The sequence below is a fragment of the Suncus etruscus genome, chromosome 5 (genome assembly GCF_024139225.1).
Source record: "Suncus etruscus isolate mSunEtr1 chromosome 5, mSunEtr1.pri.cur, whole genome shotgun sequence".
Lineage (NCBI taxonomy): Eukaryota > Metazoa > Chordata > Mammalia > Eulipotyphla > Soricidae > Suncus > Suncus etruscus.
The window spans coordinates 68,594,048-68,616,437 of NC_064852.1; the positions used below are offsets into that span (position 1 = coordinate 68,594,048).

General features: G+C 35.3%; 1 protein-coding gene and 1 non-coding gene across 2 annotated transcripts in view; both read left to right on the forward strand.

The window, feature by feature from the left end:
• The window catches only part of CNTNAP5 (contactin associated protein family member 5), a 939,273-nt gene that overhangs the window by 596,426 nt on the left and 320,457 nt on the right, over positions 1–22,390 (forward strand). The gene's annotated exons all lie outside the window — the stretch shown is intronic.
• Positions 4,857–4,960, forward strand: LOC126010588 (U6 spliceosomal RNA). The gene has a single exon (XR_007496609.1). It is a non-coding gene; the product is annotated as a U6 spliceosomal RNA (small nuclear RNA).

The window sequence follows — 22,390 nt, forward strand, 5'->3', positions numbered from 1 at the left end:
TTGTCTTTTGGGATTTTCTTGTGGTGTGTGGGTTCCCAGGCACCTTTCCATCACAGCCCCTGACCTTCTTGAGATTGGTAAAGATTTGCGGCAGTGAGGTCTTAGAAGAGCTCTTGCATTGGGGATACTTTTAGAGCTAAGTCTGGTTTCAAGTAACAGTATACATTAGGGGGAGTTGGTAGGGAGGGCCACGCAGCCTGAGTCTGCAGGGGAGTTGGTTGACTTTTCCTGCAGGGGACGAGGTGTGGGTTTGACTGGGTGTCCCTTTCCTTGGGTGCTGGGTACTGGTTCGTTAGGGTAGGAGGTCAGTCTTGATGCCTAATGGATTAAGACCTGAGGGTGAAGAGCTTTAATACAGTGGGAGGTCTGGATGGGATTGAAGGGTGAAGGGATAGTTGGATTTCCAAAGAGGGGAAAGGGGAATGTATATGGAAGGGGTAGGAAGGAAGAAAAGAGAAAATACATTAGAAAGAAAGGGAGAAGAGGAAATAAAAAGGGAAAAAAGAAAGGTAAAGAAATGAAAAAATAAAAAAGAAAGTAGTGAGAAGAGAGGATAAAATAGCAAGGGAATGCTAGTTTGCTTGAATATGTTCGATGAGTAGGGTCTGTAGTATAAGTCTGTATGTCACAGTTGTTGCTTCGGTGGTCTGACTGGTCACATGCTTCAAATCCTAAAAGAAGGTATAACCTAGAGATAAAGTGTATGTTAAAGAATTTTCTCGGGACATTCTTGTAGTGCAAGCTGGGTATGGTATCTCGTGTGACTGAGCCCCAAGATGCCATCTTATTTTGTCCTCCCTTTGTATCCAAGAACACCTATGTATAGAAAAGTTGAGAGGTTATTTTAAATATAGTAAGATTAAGGCATTAAAACATAGTGTTATGAGATATTTCCATTGGAGTCAGTGATTTCGCGTGGTGTTCTTTACCTGTGATCCTGTATAAGATCCCTAAGGGATTATTATGGGCATTTATATTAGAAGGCTGATTACATACCTGTTCTCTCAATGCTGCTGTTTCTGCTGTTGCTGCTTTCTTTGTGTTGTCAAGTGTTTGTGTTGCTCCTTTCTTGAAATTTGGACCCTACTCCCGAGATTATGTAGACTTCAAAAGTGTTTGGAGTTTCTACCCTGTTAAACCCTGTTATTTGGTTGTTGAGTATTAGTTGTCTGTAAGGTGTATGTTCTAGGTGCTTCAGAATAGTGCTATCATTCTGTGTTTATCTTTCATCTTCTGACATACTTCGTTTAACATAATATGTTCTAGGTCCATCCACGTTGCTGCAAAGTCTGTGATTGTATTATTTCTGACTCCCATGTAGTATTCATTTGTGTATAGATATCACATCTTAATGATCCATTCATTTGTTGTTGGGCATTGAGGTTGGTTCCAGGACTTGGCTATTATGAGTGCTGTGATAAATAGTGGGGTGCACACATACTTTGGAATGAATGTCCTTCCAACTTGGGAGTAGATACCTAGGAGAACAATTGCTGGGTCAAATGGCAGCTCAATTTTGAGTTCTTTGAGCACTATCCAGACTGTTCTCCATAGGTGTAGGACTAGGGGGCATTCCCACCAGCAGTGGATGAGAGTGCCTTTCATACCGCATCCCCGCCAACACAGATTGTTCTCATTATTTTTGATGTGAGCTACCCTCACTGGTGTAAGTTGGTACCTCATTATTGTCTTGATTTGGATCTCCCTGATGATGAGTGAAGGTGAGCATGTTTTCATGTGTTTGTTGGCCATCCTTCTGTCTTCCTCAGAGAAGTGTCTATTCATATCATCTCCCCATTTTTTATGCCTTTATTTGGTTTTGGGGGACTCAGCTTTCTGAGTGCATTGTATGTTCTAGATATCAGCTCTTTATCTGATATGTAGAGTGAAAAGATTTTTTCCCATTCTGTTAACTGTATTTTTTGTGTTAAGTAAGGTTCCTTTTGCCATGCAGAAGCTTTTTAGTTTGATGTAGTCCCATTTGTAATTGTTTGCTGCTAAAGTTCTTGCCATTGGTGCTCCATCCTCGAAGACCTTTTTGATGTATAGGTCTTCGATTGTTCTGCCTATTTTATTCTCGATAAACTTTATAGTTTCGGGTCTGATTTCAAGGTTTTTGATCCATTTTGAGTTGACTTTTGTATAAGGAGTGACATATGGGTCAATTTTCACTTTTGTACATGTGGTTTTCCAGTTGTACCAACACCATTTGTTGAATAAACTTTCTTTTTTCCATTTCAAGTTCTTGCCTCTTTTATCAAATATTAGTTGGCTGTATATCTGGGGATTTATGTCTGGGAATTCTGTTCTGACCCACTGGTCTGAGGTCCTGTCTCTGTTCCAGTACCATGCTGTTTTGATCACTATGGCTTTATAGTATTGTTTCAAATTAGGTAAGGAAATGCCACCCAGCTTCTTGTTTTTCAGTATGTTTTTTGCTATCCTGGGTCTTTTGTGGTTCCATATAAATTTTGTGATTGATTGTTCTAATTCTTTAAAGAATGATATCTGAATTTGGATTGGGATTGCATTAAATCTATATAGTAGTTTGGGTAGGATAGTCATTTTGACTATGTTAATTCTACCTATCCATGAGCATGGGATGTTATTCCATTTCTTAAGATCCTCTTCAATTTCTTTCTGGAGTGTTTTAAAATTTCCCTGATATAGGTCTTTCACTTCCCTTGTAAGGTTGATTTCTAGGTACCTGATATTTTTTGATACTATTTTAAATGGGATTGTATTTTTGATCTCTCTCTCCTTGACTTCATTGTTTGTATATAGAAACGCTACTGTCTTTTGTGTATTGACTTTATATCCAGCCACTTTACTGTATTGGTTAATTGTTTCTAGGAGTTTTACTGTGGACTCTTTAGGGTTTTCTATGTATATCATCATATCGTCTGCAAATAGAGATAGTTTGAGTTCCTCTTACCCAATTTGGATTCCTTTGATTCCCTTCTCTTGTCAGATTGCTATTTCTAGGAATTCTAAGGTTATATTGAATAAGAATGGAGAGAGTAGACAGCCTTGCCTAGTTCCTGACCTTAGAGGGAATGCTTCGAGTTCCTTGCCATTAAGTATAATGTTGACTGTAGGCTTTTCATAGATAGCTGTAACTATCTTGAGGAAGGTTCTTTCTAACCCTATTTTGCTGAGTGTCTTTAATATGAAAGGGTGTTGGATTTTGTCAAACACCTCTGCATCAATTGATATGATCATGTGGTTTTTGTCTTTCTTGTTGTTGATGTGATGTATAATGTTGATTGATTTGCGTATGTTGAACCAACCTTGCATTCCTGGTATAAAGCTCACTTGGTCATGATGTATGATCTTTTTGATGAAGTGCTGGATTCGGTTAGCTAAGAGTTTGTTGAGTATCTTTGCATATATGTTCATTAGTGAGACTGGTCTGTAGTTTTCTTTCTTGGCGGTGTCTTTGCCATCTTTGGGGATGAGTGTGATATTAGCCTCATAAAAGTAGTTGGGGAGGATTCCTGTTTTTTCTGTGGTTTGGAAGAGCCTGTGGAAAAGTGTTAGTAAGTCTTCTCGGAATGTTTCTTAGAATTCACCTGTAGATCCATTTGGGCCTGGACTTTGTTCTTAGGGAGTTTCTTAATTACATCTTCAATTTCCTCTGAGGTGATTGGCCTGTTTAAGCTTTCTAGTTCTTCCTTTTCCAATCTCAGAAGATGGTATTTTTCCAAGAATCTGTCGATTTCTACTGGGTTTTATAGCTTAGCTGAGTATATTTGTTCATAATATGATCTCATGATATGTTGTATTTCTTGGGGTTCTGAAATGAAAGGGTTCTCTTCCCTTTCATTTGTGATCATACTGATTTGTGTGTTTTCTCTCTCTCTCTCTTTTTTTTTTTTTTTGGTGAGTTTTGCCAGTGGTTTGTCTATCTTGTTTATTTTTTCGAAAAACCAACTCCTGGTCTCATTGATTTTTTGTATTGTTTTCTTAGTTTCTATGTTGTTTATTTATGCTCTGTTTTTTATTATTTCTTGCCTTCAGGTTGTGGTTGGATTTCTCTGCTGCTGTTGTTCCAATTCCTTGAGGTGATCCTTTAAACTGTTGATTTTGTCATTTTCCTGTTTTTTTGATATAGGCCTGTATGCTATGAGTTTCCCCCTAATTACTACTTTTGCTGTGTCCCACAAATTTTAAAAAGTTGTCTCTTCATTATCATTTGTCTAAAGGAATCTTTTTATTTCCTCCTTGAGTTGCTCTTTGATCCAGCTGTTGTTGAGCAGCATGTTGTTTAATCTCCAGGTATTAGTTTTTCTCCATTGCTTCTTCTTGAAGTCAATTTTGACCTCTGTTGCATAGTGATCTGATAGGTTGCTTCTAATGATCCTTACATTTGTGGTCTTATATAGGTTGGCTTTGTATCCTAAGACATGGTCTATTCTGGAGAAAGTTCCATGTGGGCTTAAGAAGAATGTGTATTCTTCTTTCTGGGGATTGAGGGCCCTATATAAGTCTATTAGCCCTAGATCTTCTAATTTTTTCATTTAGAGCTCTTATTTCTTTGCTACTTTTCTGTTTGGTTGATCTGTCCAGTGGTGATAGTGGAGTATTGAGGTCCCCTACTATTATCACGTTTCCCTTCATGTGTTTCTCCAGGTTTGCAAGCAGTTGCCTCACATATTTTGCTGGCTCTACATTAGGCGCATAGATATTGACCATGGTTAGTACTTCTTGATCTAATGTTCCCCTGATCAGTAAGTAGTCACCCTCTTTGTCTCTGATCACTTTCTTGAGGTTAAATGCAATTCTGTCCGATATAAGAATGGCTGTCCCTGCTCTTTTTTGTTTTTCATTGGCCTGAATAATTACTTTCCATCCTTGTGCTCGCTTCAGCAGCACATATACTAAAATTGGAACGATACAGAGATTAGCATGGCCCCTGCGCAAGGATGACACGCAAATTCGTGAAGTGTTCCATATTTTTAAATTAAAAAAAATTAAAAATAAATAAAAATAAATTACTTTCCATCCTTTTGTTCTAAGCCTGTGTTTATCCTGTAGTTGTAGATGTGTTTTTTTTTCTTTCTTTCTTTCTTTCTTTTTTTTTTCTTTTTTTTTTACACCACCCATCACCAGTGCAACATTCCCATCACCAATGTCCCAAGTCTCCCTCCTCCCCACCCGACCCCCGCCTGTACTCTAAACAGGTTCTCAATTTCCCTCATACATTCTCATTATTAGGACAGTTCAAAATGTAGTTATTTATCCAACTAAACTCATCACTCTTTGTGATGAGCTTCCTGAGGTGAGCTGGAACTTCCAGCTCTTTTCTCTTTTGTGTCTGAAAGTTATTATTGCAAGAATGTCTTTCATTTTTCTTAAAACCCATAAATGTGTGAGACCATTCTGCGTTTTTCTCTCTCTCTCTGACTTATTTCACTCAGCATAATAGATTCCGTGTACATCCATGTATAGGAAAATTTCATGACTTCATCTCTCCTGACAGCTGCATAATATTCCATTGTGTATATGTACCACAGTTTCTTTAGCCATTCGTCTGTTGAAGGGCATCTTGGTTGTTTCCAGAGTCTTGCTATGGTAAATAGTGCTACAATGAATATAGGTGTAAGGAAGGGGTTTTTGTATTGTATTTTTGTGTTCCTAGGGTATATTCCTAGGAGTGGTATAGCTGGATCGTATGGGAGCTCGATTTCCAGTTTTTGGAGGAATCTCCATATCGCTTTCCATAAGGGTTGAACTAGACGGCATTCCCACCAGCAGTGGATAAGAGTTCCTTTCTCCCCACATCCCCGCCAACACTGTTTATTCTCATTCTTTGTGATGTGTGCCATTCTCTGTGGTGTGAAGTGGTATCTCATCGTTGTTTTGATTTGCATCTCCCTGATGATTAGTGATGTGGAGCACTTTTTCATGTGTCTTTTGGCCATCTGTATTTCTTCTTTGTCAAAGTGTCTGTTCATTTCTTCTCCCCATTTTTTGATGGGATTAGATGTTTTTTTCTTGTAAAGTTCTGTCAGTGCCTTGTATATTTTGGAGATTAGCCCCTTATCTGATGGGTATTGGGTGAATAGTTTCTCCCACTCAGTGGGTGGCTCTTGTATCTTGGGCACTATTTCCTTTGAGGTGCAGAAGATTCTCAGCTTAATATATTCCCATCTGTTAATTTCTGCTTTCACTTGCTTGGAGAGTGCAGTTTCTTCCTTGAAGATGCCTTTAGCCTCAATGTCCTGGAGTATTTTACCTACGTATTGTTCTATATATCTTATGGTTTTGGGGCTGATATCGAGGTCTTTAATTCATTTGGATTTTACCTTCGTACATGATGTTAGCTGGGGGTCTAAGTTCAATTTTTTGCAAGTGGCTACCCAGTTTTGCCAACACCACTTGTTGAAGAGGCTTTCTTTGTTCCATTTAGGATTTTTTGCTCCTTTATCAAAAATTAGATGATTGTATGTCTGGGGAACATTCTCTGAGTATTCAAGCTTATTCCACTGATCAGAGGGCCTGTCTTTATTCCAATACCATGCTGTTTTGATAACTATTGCTTTGTAGTAAAGTTTAAAGTTGGGGAAAGTAATTCCTCCCATATTCTTTTTCCCAATGATTGCTTTAGCTATTCGAGGGTGTTTATTGTTCCAAATAAATTTCAAAAGTGCCTGGTCCACTTCTTTGAAGAATGTCATGGGTATCTTTAGAGGGATCGCATTAAATCTGTACAGTGCTTTGGGGAGTATTGCCATTTTAATGATGTTAATCCTGCCAATCCATGAGCAGGGTATATGCTTCCATTTCCGCGTGTCCTCTCTTATTTCTTGGAGCAGAGGTTTATAGTTTTCCTTGTATAGGTCCTTCACATTTTTAGTCAAGTTGATTCCAAGATATTTGAGTTTGTGTGACACTATAGTGAATGGAGTTGTTTTCTTAATGTCCATTTCTTCCTTATTAGTATTGGTGTATAGGAAGGCCATTGATTTTTGTGTGTTAATTTTGTAGCCTGCCACCTTGCTATATGAGTCTATTGTTTCTAGAAGCTTTTTGATAGAGTCTTTGGGGTTTTCTAAGTAGAGTATCATGTCATCTGCAAACAGTGAGAGCTTGACTTCTTCCTTTCCTATCTGGATTCCCTTGATATCCTTTTCTTGCCTAATCGCTATAGCAAGTACTTCAAGTGCTATGTTGAATAGAAGTGGTGAGAGAGGACAGCCTTGTCTTGTGCCAGAATTTAGAGGAAAGGCTTTCAGTTTTTCTCCATTGAGGACAATATTTGCCTCTGGCTTGTGGTAGATGGCCTTAACTATATTGAGAAAGGTTCCCTCCATTCCCATCTTGCTGAGAGTTTTGATCAAGAATGGGTGTTGGACCTTGTCAAATGCTTTCTCTGCGTCGATTGATATGATCATGTGATTTTTATTTTTCTTGCTGTTGATGTTGTGTATTATGTTGATAGATTTACGGATGTTAAACCAGCCTTGCATTCCTGGAATGAAACCTACTTGATCGTAGTGGATGATCTTCTTAATGAGGCATTGAATCCTATGTGTTTTTTTGAAGATAGATGTGTTTTTTGAAGATCGTAGTGGATGATCTTCTTAATGAGGCATTGAATCCTATGTGTTTTTTTGAAGATAGATGTGTTTTTTGAAGATAGCAGAAGTCCGGTTTATTTTTTGTAATCCAGTTCTCTACTATGTGTCTTTTAATTGGAGATTTTAGTTTGTTAACATTTAGGGAGATTATTGACAGAGATGACTCTTGTGCAGTTGTATTGTCTAGGGTGGTTTTTGTTAAAATCGGGGGTTTGGATTGTGTAATTCATCTCTGAGTAGGTTGCTTTGGATAGGATTTGTTTGCACAAATAGTTCAAGTTTGTTCTTGTTTGAGAATGTTTTTAGTCTGTTCTCCCATATGAATGATAGTTTTGCTGGGTATTGGACCCTAGGTTGGAAATTTCTTTCATTCAGTTGTTTAAATATGTCATTCCACTGTCTTCTTGCTTGAGTTATTTCAAATGGGAGATCTGGTTTGATTCTTATGTCCCTTCCTTTGTACTTGAGGTTTTTTCCTCTCTTATTGCTTTAAGGAGTTCATATTTCTTATTTTTTTCTTTTCTTTCCTTTTTTTTTGCCATTTGGATTACTATATGTCTTGGTGTTGGTTTATTAAGGGTCTATTTTATTAGGGACTCTTCACTTTCTGGATTTGCAATGAATTTTCTTTCCAGAGGGTGGGAAAGTTCTCTGCTATTATATCTCTGACTACTTGTTCTTCCCCTTTCCCTATTTCCTTCTCTACTGGTATACCCACAATTCTTAGATTGTTTCTTTTGTCCTTGTTCATTAGATACTGGACTTTTCCTTCCAGTGCTTTGCCTTTTATTTATTTGTTGGTTTCTTAGTCATTTTTTGTTTGCAGTTTTCCTTTGAGTTCTTCAATGTGCTTCTCTAACTCTGTGTTTCTGCTCGTAAGACTTGTTACTTTGTCTTTTAATTCCTTCAATTCTTTTTGTATGGAATCTCTCATGTTCTTTAACATTTCTTCTTTAATTTGGCTGACTTGTTCATCCATAGATTTTGTATACTCAGTAGCTAGCGTTTCTTTCATTTCTTTTATCAATTCTTGCATTTCCTTCTTCATGGCTGCTTTTAGGTCTCCTTCTCATGGATCTGTGCATTTTGGTGGACTTGGAAACTTGCTAGGGTTTATCTCTGTATCTCTAGATATTTGGGTTCTCCTTGATTTACCCATAATTCTTTGCATTTATTGGTGTGGTTTGGAGTGCTTCCAATGTGCTTCTCTAACTCTGTGTTTCTGCTCGTAAGACTTGTTACTTTGTCTTTTAATTCCTTCAATTCTTTTTGTATGGAATCTCTCATGTTCTTTAACATTTCTTCTTTAATTTGGCTGACTTGTTCATCCATAGATTTTGTATACTCAGTAGCTAGCGTTTCTTTCATTTCTTTTATCAATTCTTGCATTTCCTTCTTCATGGCTGCTTTTAGGTCTCCTTCTCATGGATCTGTGCATTTTGGTGGACTTGGAAACTTGCTAGGGTTTATCTCTGTATCTCTAGATATTTGGGTTCTCCTTGATTTACCCATAATTCTTTGCATTTATTGGTGTGGTTTGGAGTGCTGTTCCTTCTAAATTCAGCCTGCTTTGGTCCCCCGTGGCGTGGGGATGGGTCCCCTCCCTGAGCGTGGTTTTAGAGAGGGGTGTTGGGTGGGCTTGCTGAGGTTTGGCTCCTCCTGTGCTCTTTATGTGGCCTGATTCGTTGCTTTTCCCTTTTGTTGTCAGCTAGTGCAGGTCGTCTCCTGGGCACAATGGTGGAGGGCGCTGTTGAGCCTAGCTCCTTCATCCCCCTTCCCCTATCTGGAAGTCAGCCCTCCTTCAGTGGATCTGGTCAGTTTCCTTCTTATTCCTGCCAGCTGGTGCAGTTCTGCTCCTGGCCACAATGGTTGAGAGCACTATTGAGCCTAGCTCTCTATCCTCCCTCCCCTCTCTGGAAGTTGATGGAGCTCTGCCCCCTCGAGCCTCAGCAGAAGAAATTCCCATAGTCAAACCCACCCAGTAACTGCCCTCAGTCCTTGGGGAGTCTCAGGTCCACTCCAGGGCTCAGGGGGATAGGCTGCTCTAGGTTAGCCAATGGTCCAGGTGGCAGGCCCAAACTCACCCAGTCTATTGGTCCTAGCCCATCCCAGCAGCGCAGAGTGGTTCAGGTGCAGGGTTCTCCTCACCGGGTCTGCACTCAGCTCAGGCTCAGGGGCGCAGGGTGCGTCACCGAGAAGCTGTCTCAGGTTCCCACATGGAGAGTGCAGAGGTGCCGGGGAAAGCACTCACTTGTGTGCTTTCCGCTCGGGCTTGGGAAAGCCCCTGAATTTAAGAAGTTTTTTCTGGGTTAAAAAGTCATCTTATGTCCCATCTGGGGTGTCAAAAAAAAGTCATCTTCTACACTGAAAAATATGATATGTTCCACAAAAATAATTAAAGATAGAACTTCCAATTATCAGCTTTTTTGGAAAATAATGCATACATTACACAAAATTACTAGATATTGTACTTCCATATGACCCAGCAATACTACCACTCCTAGGAATAAATATGAGGAGCCAAACAATAATGCAGAAGCCTTTTGCATTCTTATGTTCATCATAGCATTATAAACAATTAAAATAATCTGGAAACAACCCAAGTGCCAGAGAACAGATGAGTTAATAAAGAAACTTTGCTGCATTTACACCATTGAATACTATGCAGCTGTTAGAAAACTAAAGTCATGAAATTTCTTTATACATGATTGTGAAAAGAATTATGCTGACAAATCAGAGATATATAGAATAATCACACTTATTTATCAGATATAAAATAAAGTATGGTAATATTACCATAGAGAACTGGAGAAGAGATTTAGGAAGATCAGGCCATGAAAGGAATCTTGAGACAAATATTGAGCGACTGCCGTTTTGAAAGAAATTAAAGTGCTGCACATGATATACCCTCAGCAATAATATCCCCTCACAGTGTCTAATAGTAAATGAAAGAAAGATAAAGAGCAAAAGAGAGAGAAAGTAGGGGGGTAAATTCCCAAAGACAGAAGTGGGGAGAGCAGGAGGAAAATTGGGGACATTTGTGGCCTGAAATGTGCACTGGTGAAGGGTGTTGTGCAGTATATGACTGAAACTCAAACGTTGTGAATAAAAATTTATTATGAACAACTTTTTAACCATGTTCAATGTAATTTGTTGAAAATATAAAAACCAATATAATAAAATTGAAGCTACAAAATTTATATTGTAATATTTTACATTTCTACATGCAATTGACAGGAAAATAAGTAAATGTTATTTAATGTTATATAGAATAATTTTATACGTGGGAAGCAATTTATAAAGGGACATAAAAAGTTTATAAACTTTAAGAAGATGAAAAACTTGTGGCCAGAGTGGTGTTGCAGCATTGGGTATTCGTCTTCACATGGCTGACCTAGACTGATCTGTGGTTTGTTCCCCGAGCATCCCATGTGGACCCCAAGCCAGGAGTGACTTCTGAGCGCATAGCCAGGAGTAACCCTGAGCATCACTGGGGGTGGCCCAAAAAAACAACAACAACAACAACAAAAAAAAGAAAATGAAACACTTATTAAAATCTATAAGCAATTATTGAAAGAATATAAAAGAGGAAGAAGTAGAGAAGTAGAAATATATTCCTTTCGATTAGCTGAATAAATTAATAACATTAAAATGATTATTCTACCTTAAACATTACGGATTTAAGTAATAAAAATCAAAATTCAATAATATTTTTTCTATAATAATGAAATTTATGTCTTTAATAGTCAAAGCATCTGAAGAACAAAGATGAAAATCTTTATAGTCTTATTTAAAACTAAAGTATGAAAGCATAGTAATGAAAACATAATATATTATAATAAAAGTTCATGCATAGATCAATAAAGTATATTTAAATGCCATAAATAATGAGCAATTCTATGATAAAAAATCTCTTGAATATTATACTGGATCAACTAGATTGTAATGCAAAAAAAGAAAAATTAAAATTAATTAAAATTACAATTCTAGTTATTTTAAAGTTAATGCAAACAAGATTAAAAACATGGGTAGACTTTAAACCATAAAATACACCAAGACAATATAGACAAAATACTATATTCTATTGTCTTCAGTAATATTGTGATGATGTTCAATCTATGCTCAGACTCAGCTAAAGAAAAATAGAAGTATTTATTGGAAAGTAATTCACCATAAGGAAATAATTCAGTATAAGACTAAGTTAAGTAAGGCTATTTTGTTGGTTTCTTATAGAAAAATTGTGTCTGTCATTACCTATCAAAGTTTCAAGTGATTTAAATAAGTTTCCCAGAAATGTCTTATTCGTTTAAGGCCTGTCTGTGTTGTTATAAGAATATTAATATCTTTCATTTCCACATAGAGTGGTTGTAATTTTCAGTTTATTTATGAACATTTAAGTTATATTTTTTACCATATGCTGGGTGTTTTCCTCATTTTCTTAGTATCCTCTGAGTCCAGGATCTGGTGCACAATTTATAATCTTGGAAATGTGTAAATTACATAGTTTTAGAGTGAATCCAGCAACAGTGAGGAATGGTGAAATTGAGATTTCATCTTTCAATACCTCCTTCCTTAATAAAACTTATAGTTCGGGCCCAGAGAGATAGCACAGCGGCGTTTGCCATGCAAGCAGCCAATCCAGGACCAAAGGTGGTTGGTTCGAATCCCGGTGTCCCATATGGTCCCCCATGCCTGCCAGGAGCTATTTCTGAGCAGGCAGCCAGAAGTAACCCCTGAGCATCGCCGGGTGTGGCCCAAAAACCAAAAACAAACAAACAAAAAAAGAAACCTTACAGTTCAAATTAATATTATGTAATATTACATATCTCATATAAATACAAATAAAAACTATGAAATATTATTTTGTATCACTGAAAGTGTTTTATATCTAAAGACCAGAAAGAATAGGAGCTGATAGGAAATGGAGAAAATGAATGACCATCATTTCACTGATAAGACTATAAACTTGTACAAGCTTCAGAGAAAACAGTATGGAGATTTATTACAAAATTAAAAGTAATTTCTACCATATGATTCAGTAATTTCTACCATATGATTCAGTAATTTCTACCATATGATTCAGCATTTTTACTACTACATTCCAGTTTAAAAAGCAAAAGATAATTTAAAAATTATATACACATTGAAACTCTATTCATAGAAAAAACAAATCAATAATTTAAGAACTATGTACACACTAAAACATGCAAGAGTCAGAAATAACCTAAGTGCCTAAAGACAATGAAAGGTAAATTTCAGAGGTACATATATGCAAAGGAATACTATTCAGTCATAAAAACAGTAAATTTCCAATTTTACTATAATATGGATTAAATTGGAGATGACTCCAAGAGAGTTAGAGAAGTGCCTGAGAGATTGTAAAGGGGGTAAAGTGGTTGCCTTTTATATGACTGACCCCTTTTGATACCTGCTTTGATGTACATATAGTCTTTTTTAGCACTTCCTGGAGTGATACCTGAGCACCAATATGAGAATATCATCTGACCTTTTTTTGCTGACCAAACTCCCTCCCCAAAAGAGAAAGACAAATATAAAATGGTACCTCTTGGAAATATAGGAAGAAAGTAGAAGGGAGAAGAGGAGGAAAGGATGGAAGGAGTAAAAATGAGAAGGTCCAACTAAGGAATATATAATTTCTAATAAAAATAAACCAATAAACTCAATTGATAATCTAAATTGAAAAGATGAGGTGAGGGGCCAGAGAAATAGCACAGCAGTAGGGCGTTTGCCTTGCAAGCAGTCAATCCAGGATGGACAGTGGTTCGATTCCCAGCATCCAATATGGTCCCCTGTGCCTTCCAGGTGTGATTTCTGAGCTTAGAGCCAGGAATAACCCTGAAAACCGCTGGTGTGCCCCCCCCCCCACCAAAAAAAAAACTGAGGTCAGGTGTAATGGACTTAATTAATTTTGGTACAGGTATATTGGCAATTTGATAGTAGATGAGATGATATCTTTCTTAAAAATATAAACATAGACTGGGGCTTCAACCATAGTACAAGTAGGGCATTTGTCTTGGATACAGCCATTCTGGGTTTAATTGCCTGCACCAAATATGGCCTTCTGAGCTAACAATGAGGAATCCTTGACACTACCATGACATCAAAACCAATATATATGTATAATAAATAAACATTTCTTAGAAAAATAAAATAAACATTTTTGGTGGAAGTGCACACCTGGTTGTGCTCAGAGTATACGCCTGGCTCTGTACTCAGTAAGCACTCCTGGCATTGCTTGAGAGACCACATGGAAAACCAGATTTTTTTAAATTAATTTTTATTGTGGCCAAAGTGAATTAGAAATCTTTCACAGTAATATTTAAGGTACATAGTAAAAATGAATCAGGGGCATCCCCACCACCAGTGTTGTTCTCCTTCCACCCCTGTTCCCAGCATGCATCCCATATCTTCCTCCTTTACCCCCCAGAATACTAGTATAACTGGTCCCCAGTTGTACAGCTTGCTGTAGATTGGGTATAGATTCTGTTTTCATTGACTTTGGGTTTGATGTTCAGGTCTGATCATTTTTTTATTTCCACTAAATATCCATGCAAGTGTCTGGATCTAGTAACATCCATCCCACCCACCCACCCCCACCCAATTTATTAGGCTGAACAAGATGATTCAAGTGATGCGGTTCTGTTGGAGATATAGGAAAAGAAAAGTGAAACAAAAAAGAAGAAAAAAAAAAAAACCTAGAAGGATTCTCTCTTGGTGTTATAAATATCAATTTAGAAGAGGAAAGTAAAAAAGAAGAAAAAGGTATCAAAACAAATAAGAACAACAACAAAAAACAACAAAGCAATAACAACAAAAATACAAAAACACAAAAACAAACAAAAAAGAACACACAAAAAAACCAAATACAGCAACTATGAAAGCAGACAAAAAAAACCCAACAACAAGAAATCAAACAAACAAACAAAATAGTCAAAAAACCCAAACCAACAACTACATAATAAGGTGGTTTGTGCTGCTTCTTCTTCTTCTTCTTCTTCTTCTTTCTTTCTTTCTTTCTTTCTTTCTTTCTTTCTTTCTTTCTTTCTTTCTTTCTTTCTTTCTTTCTTTCTTTCTTTCTTTCTTTCTTTCTTTCTTTCTTTCTTTCTTTCTTTCTTCCTTCCTTCCTTCCTTCCTTCCTTCCTTCCTTCCTTCCTTCCTTCCTTCCTTCCTTCCTTCCTTCCTTCCTTCCTTCCTTCCTTCCTTCCTCCTTCCTTTCTTTCTTTCTTTCTTTTTTTCTTTTTTCTTTCTTCTTCCTTCCTTTCATCATTTCTTTCTTTCTTCTTTCTTCCTCCTTTCTTTCTTTCTTCTTCCTTCCTTCCTTCCTTCCTTCCTTCCTTCCTTCCTTCCTTCCTTCCTTCCTTCCTTCCTTCCTTCCTTCCTTCCTTCCTTCCTTCCTTCTTTCCTTCTTTCTTTCTTTCTTTCTTTCTTTCTTTCTTTCTTTCTTTCTTTCTTTCTTTCTTTCTTTCTTTCTTTCTTTCTTTCTTTCTTTCTTTCTTTCTTTCTTTCTTTCTTTCTTTCTTTCTTTCTTTCTTTCTTTCTTTCTTTCTTTCTTTCTTTCCTTCTTTCTTTCTTTCTTTCTTTCTTTCTTTCTTTCTTTCTTTCTTTCTTTCTTTCTTTCTTTCTTTTTTTTTTTTTGGCATAGTAAGTACCAGGGAATTTCTAAGAGATTTCGAGTTTCTCTGCCCTTGAAATATACTGTCATAAGAACTAATACAGTGAACCCATTTCACTGATTTAAAATTTCTCACAGAAATTAACCACAGGCAAGTTATTCTTTCTATCCTTTTTCTTTTCCAACTTTCTCTCCAGTCCCCTCAATAACATAATCTACAGTAAGTTAGCTTCAGATAATTACTGTGATTTGACAAATTGTGTAGAATGTAATATAAAATTTTGGATCAACTCCAAATCTTAGAAGTAACAAAAGATAACAAATTATGAATAAAAATAATTAGGTAAGGTAATTTAATTGTTAATTTTTCTATCCTTTGAAGAACCATTTATATTTACTTTAACAATAAGTATGGCTTCCTAATGCATTTCAATGAATAGAATATAATTGCCACAATCTTTGGTATGCTCTAGGAATCAGAGTAAATCCAGACTGAACATATTAAATACCTTTGAATGTATATATATTAAATGCATTTAATATATTAAATACATTAAATATAAATAAAAATGTTAGTTTTTATTTGCAATTAATTGACTCAAATAATTAGAAAAATAATAAACAATAAGGGAATTGGAGAAATGTTGTGATCACTATATTTGCCACCTAACATAGAAATTTCCAATGTAAATATCTGAAATTTGCAAAATAACAATTTGATTGTGTAATTCAGATTCAAACGTCAGAAAATATTTCTTCATGAAAATTCTATTGCACTATAACAATCTGACCCATGGCAAGTTATTTCATCAAGATGAACCTTGTATTGAGGGAAAACATAAAATCTGTTCCCTGTTGCTACTAGGATAAATTCAGGAACCAATGGGCATGAAATCTCTTTGACAAGAATTATCATAACCTTCCTTATGTATTCTTTCTTCATATATATTTACATCATTTTCCACTGCAACCTTGGTGAGGGACAAATCAAGTATTCAGAATGACAAACAGAGCAGATAGAATGAAGAACCCAAGGACATTCTGTAATGAAGCTTCAGTAAAGCATGGGCATTTGGAGTCCTAGACAAGATTCTTTAACTACATAATAGAGCAGACAAGTAAATAATGTTAAGTTTATTCTAGAATTCTTGTAAAATTTAGTTTAAGGTACCTGTTATTTTTAAAATGTTCATTATATTCATTTTAGATTAGTGCTCATATTTCAATATTTTATTTCCTCCCTATTTTACTAATATCATCTCTGCTTCTCAGTAGTTTAGAAGCTCTTCTAAATTGCAAATGCATTCCCAATTCTTCTAAATAAATTCATATCATAGTATATCTAATAAAGTATTGTTTTATTGAATTAAAATCTATCATTTCTTTATGTGGCCCTACATTTTTCTTTTATTTCTAGGAAATATTTCCTGTCTTACTGAAAATTCTCTATTTTTCTTCAATTATCTGTTCACATATCACCACCACAGACAGAAGTGGCACAGTAATTTATCTTTTGATTTGGGGGGCATTAATTTGAGCTTGTGAGGTCATACCTTGCATTAGGTCATAAATATTGCACATATAAATAAATTCTGAGATATTGAAATCCCAATTTTCAGGTTGGCATTTCTTTGGATTATATGTGTATGCCTCTTCATTTGAGGGATAGTTAAAAACAATGAACCACATAATAAATAATATAATAAACTCATAGTATCTGTCTAACTTTAGCTTTGTCCGACCGGAAGTAAACCTCCCATTTCTAGTTTGATGAAATAACAAACTGCTTTGAATTTAAATCATGTTTCTTAAAGATATCCACATAGAGTCTCCTGTTAGCTCTTAGCTGGCTTGTAAATGAATCATTCTTCAGCTGGCATTGCTACAGTGAACAGTTTAAAGATAGTAGTATAAATAGGACATTTGAATAAGTGAAGAACATAAGAAAGAAAATAAAGCTGTCCATCGTTAGAGGAAGACATGTAACTGAGTTTATTAATCTGTCAACTGAGAAGTTGTCAAAGTCAGTTTTCAGCAGCACAGATTTCCTGCTGGCAGCTAATGTGATGATGAGGACCTTGGCAATCATTCCTCTGCTCTGTCTCCCTGATCCTGCTGTCATGATGGCTGAAGAGGGTGTGAGTGAAGCTGTCTGAATCATTGATTTCATTGCTGCATGTTGGTTAAATGGCTGTTCAATGAAATAACTATTATAGAACATGAGCAGACTGGGAAAGCCTGAAGCTCACTGACAATCATAGTGCTCTCTAGCTTCTATTTTAAAAATGAATCTTTTGTTCCATGACATCACTGGAGTATTGTCAAAATAATAATAAAGAAGCACTTGCTTATTTTTACTTATTTATCTATTATAGACATAAGGCATGGAAAGGAATTATTTTTGAAAACTGAGCATCTTTTATCTCCCAGATTCTGGAAACAATTGAATGAACTTGATAATTACTCAGTTCTTGAGTCATCTGATTTTTCTCTATAAATATGGGGGAAATAGTATCTACTATCTGAGGATTTACTTTTTAATTTGGTCTTAATGGCAGTGCTTAAGGGCTCTTTTCCTGTGATTTTCTCCCTATGGGTTAATAGATTAAATGTGTGGGTCAAAAATGCCGTGCCCCATGAACTGCTGTGTTGGCAGTCATCAGGGCAACTTACCATAGTATTTGGAAACCCCTGTAGCTACTTTAAGAATGGATTAGAGAAGGGTTGGATGTATAAAAAATGTGTGTTCAATCAGTTGAAATATCAATCCAGCTTCTTAAAATATATAGTGGTTAAATACTAAGCCATATTCAAAGCATGAAGGGCAGGCTCTATATAGGACACATGTAAATAGATTTAATTTTTCACTTCAAACTCTAAATATTCACTATTTTTTGGTTTTATGTAGCTAAATTAGTAGTAACTGCTAATATTTTTAAAGTTTTCTTTGAGTACAAGTTTTGACATTCAAATCCATTCTAAAGTCAAGGTTTAAGAAGCCAACTTTTCAATACCTCATATTATGTTTGTACTTTTCTGGTAATTATTTAGTTTCTTCTGGAAGATAGAGCCTGCAATCTTCTCTGATTAATGGTGTACACAATGAACTCATTTTTGAATCTGTTGTTTAGCTTCTGCATAATTTGAAAAGTGCTTTAACAAATAAAACTTTCTAACTTTTTCTTTAATAACTATCATATAAAGCATGATAAATTATGTTCATGTATTCTATAGTTGTTTAAATATCAGATGAGATACTTATTGTACTATAAAATATGTTGTATATCATCAAAATTATGCTCAGTTCATTTAGTTGCTATTCCAATCAATTAATATTGATGATTCAATACATTAATTTAATTTATAATGTTTGCCTTACATGCAGAAGAATGTGGTTCAAATGTGGTTCAAATCCTGGCATCCCTGCCAGGAGTGATTTCTGAGCGTAGAGCCAGGAGTAATCCCTGAAGTGACCCAAAATCCAAAAATAAAATAAAATAAAATAATGTTAGAATTTAATTGAGATCTTTTGTGTGTGTGTGTGTGTGTGTGTGTGTGCGAGTGCGTACTCAGCAAAGTTCAGTGGTTACTCCTGGTTTTGTGCTCAGAAATCACTCCTGGAAGAATCAAGGGTCAATATTGGATGCTGGGAATTGAACTTCAACTGGTATCATGCAAGACAAATGTCCTACCTTTTGCTCCGACACTGAGATTTTTATTTTAATCTAACACCAATCCTGTTAAATACGTATTTTCATTTCTTCCATATAATTCAATATAGAATATCAGACAATATCTTTTATCAGTGGATAACATAAAAATGTATCCACTCTGTTTAACAGTGACTATTGTGGGTGATATTGAGTGTCTAATGATTTTATTCCTGTTCTCAAGGATTTTCAAATTAGCAAGAATGGGACAAAAGCATATATTATGTATTAGAAAATATGTCAACATTATATTTCATAAAAGTCTAAATTAAGTTAGGTAAAAGTCAAAATAAATGGGTTGAGTAATAGCACAGAGTAGGGCATTTGCCTTGCACGCAGCTGACCCAGGATGAATCTGGGTTTGATCCCTGGCGTCCCATATGGACCCCGAGCCAGGAGCAATTTCTGAGCACATAGCCACAAGTAATCCCTGAGAGTATCAGGGTCAAAATAAAGACAACAAACAAATAGGAGAATGTGAGAAATGAAATGGAGGACTTATATAAAATATTTGGAGGATAATTTAATATACATAATTATGATTTTTACATTCAGAGAAAATGGTGAAGGATAAGAAACCAGGGCAAAATAAAACTAGCCAGAATCAATAGGCCTCTTCCTAAAACGTCTTATTTGTGTTGATTAAGCTACTCAGCAATGGAAAGTAATGATTAATTCCTGCCCCACCAAAAAAGAAAAAAAAAGATCTGTTATTAGGGGAGGTTTTAACAAAGAAGCAAATTTATGTGAAATCTTTATAAAGAGATTTAAATAGAAAATGGATTATGTGATTGTGGTATCAAGATAGATAAATCAGAATTTGATAGTGTAAATAATCAGGAAGAGCAGGTTGAAAATTCAAGACAAAAATTGACATGGTGTGTTATTTCTTTAGAGAAACCTCAACGTTAGAGTTAAAGTCTTTGAAATAATTGAAATAGACTCATGCAGAATTTTATTTTATTTGGGAAGGAGAGAGAGTGATCACACAAGTGGGTAGGGCATTTGCCTTATATGCAGCAATCCAGGTTTATCCCTGGCATCCCATATGGTTTCCCAAGCCTGTCAGGAGTAATTTCAAGAACAGAGCCCAAAACAACCCCTGAACATTGCCATTTGTGGCCCCAAACAACAAAAAACAAAAGTTCCTGAAAACAAACCTCAAAATTTTATTTTTTAATAATATTTTGAAAGTTAGCTTACAGTGGACTTTATTTACATCTGTGAAATACCTTTTTGATACTGCTCAATGTTGCCCAACTCAGGTGATAATGCATACCTAGGCAGGACTAAAATGATGTGTGTAGAGAAGTTGAATAGTAATAATCTTGGGGACAATTGGGGGACTGCTTCTGTTTATTTACTTAGGAAGGCAGGATTTTCAGGGAACACTGGGAAAGGGGCAGTGGGCCACATATTTTGAGTATAATTGCCCTAGATAAATATTTGATTAACAAATAGGGACAAAAATCTACCTTATTTTCAAATTGGCAACCTATTTATATCTTTTAATCAGAGTTAGTGATGCATCTATATGGCATTCTTCTGACTACCATAGTATAACTCTTCAGTATACAATGAGTATCAGTTTATGTACCTTAGTGATAACACTAGACAGTGTTAATAATTGAATTTATCCTTGTATTTTAGTGTGCTAAACATATTTTCCAGAATCATAACAACTACTTAATGACCTTTCTTCCTTTGTTTAAATTTTATTAAACACAAATACTTTATGCTAGCTTTGATAGAACCAGAGGCAAAATTTTCACTTCATTCACTGGTAATCGGCTTTCTTAATCATTCTCTTTATTTCACAAAACATAAAAATCAATACAATAATTTAAAATCCCAGTTTAATATTGTTTATGACTTCAGTATTAATTCAGAAGTAAGAGTTTCTTAAAAACTTTTTTTTAGTTAAAGATACTAATGGGTGATAATCTATTGGAGGCAAAGTATGTAGAAATAATTGACTTTTTCTTGATAATTGACTTTACTATTCAGTATAATTTCCTGAAGATATATTTCAGGCTGTTACTCTATGATGAATACTGAATCATGTTATCTACCACATTTTGTTTGTATGGACAGAGCAGCTGATTCTTTATATTCTCAATTCAGGCTTCTTGCTTTTATGTTTGCAGCTACCCTATTGATTTATATTTGCCCATCTCTTTCTCTTTCTACAATGCAATGTTCTTTATTACTTATTGCAGTATTCCCTGTGATAATCATTGTAATAGGCAAAGAATACTAGGAAAAACAAATGTTATAACATCTGGTTTGAATTAGAAGTCCCTTAAAACCTTTTAAACAATTGTGTTTCTAATCATAGAGTAACAATGCTTGAAAATAAAAATTTAAATGGTGGTATTTTTCTGAAATAAAAAATAAATATGTTCATATATAATATAAAATGTACATTATATATACATTAGTACTCTGACATTCTTATTTTTTATGTGATCAGACCAGCCCCTGAATAATTTTTCCCAGGCTATAATAGATAACTTGTGTTTTCTACTTAAGCTCTTTAGAGAAATACATGTATATAAGGAAATATATGTGTGCATTATCTACACTGTTTTATATGTTAGAAATCATCTTTTCCTATCAGTACATAAAATATTTCACCACTCTTCTTTTTCATTTCTTAAATTTCAGTCATACAGTTGTTCTGGTATTTCATAAGACCCAAATTCATAGGCTTATGTTAATTTTTTTTCTGTTTTGTACAAGTAAAACCACAATAGCATGTTTATGTTTATTTAATGTGGTTTTATACTGACAAGTGTGCCAGTTTTTCTGCATACTCAGTAACAACGTGTGGTGACAAAGTTTTGTATTTTTCTATTTTTATTAAAAATTCTTAAAACAATAGATATAACATCAATAAAGGTTTTGGTTGGGGTTTACTTATACTGAGCTCTAAAATGTTTAATTTTTTATAAGTTTTATTTATTAATGTGTTTGAAATTATGTGATTTATATCCATAGAAATATCCAAATCTTGCATTTTTATAAACCTGCATCTATCTGTATATCTGCATGGATACATATTTTTTTGTTTTAGAACTTACAGGATAAAGTCTATACATATGGATGTTTGCAAGACAAACATTTTATACTTTTTTAAAGTAAATAAAATAGAAACAATGCTAAAGATCAAAGCCAGAAAGATATTATGGCAGGCAAGACACTTGCATAATAGTTTGATTCCCAGTATTACATATGGTTTCCTGAGAACTGCCAGATGTACTCTTTGGGCCTGGGTTAAATAATGAACACTGCCACATGTGATTTCCCATCTCTTTATACCAACAATTGAGCCCCTCTAAATTTTTAGAGTTTAGATAAAAGAGATGACTCAAAGGGATGGAAAGAATGTTTGCATGTAAGAGGACTGTGATACAGACACTGCAGTCCCCCAAGCACTACTCATAATTGATTCTTTATCATTG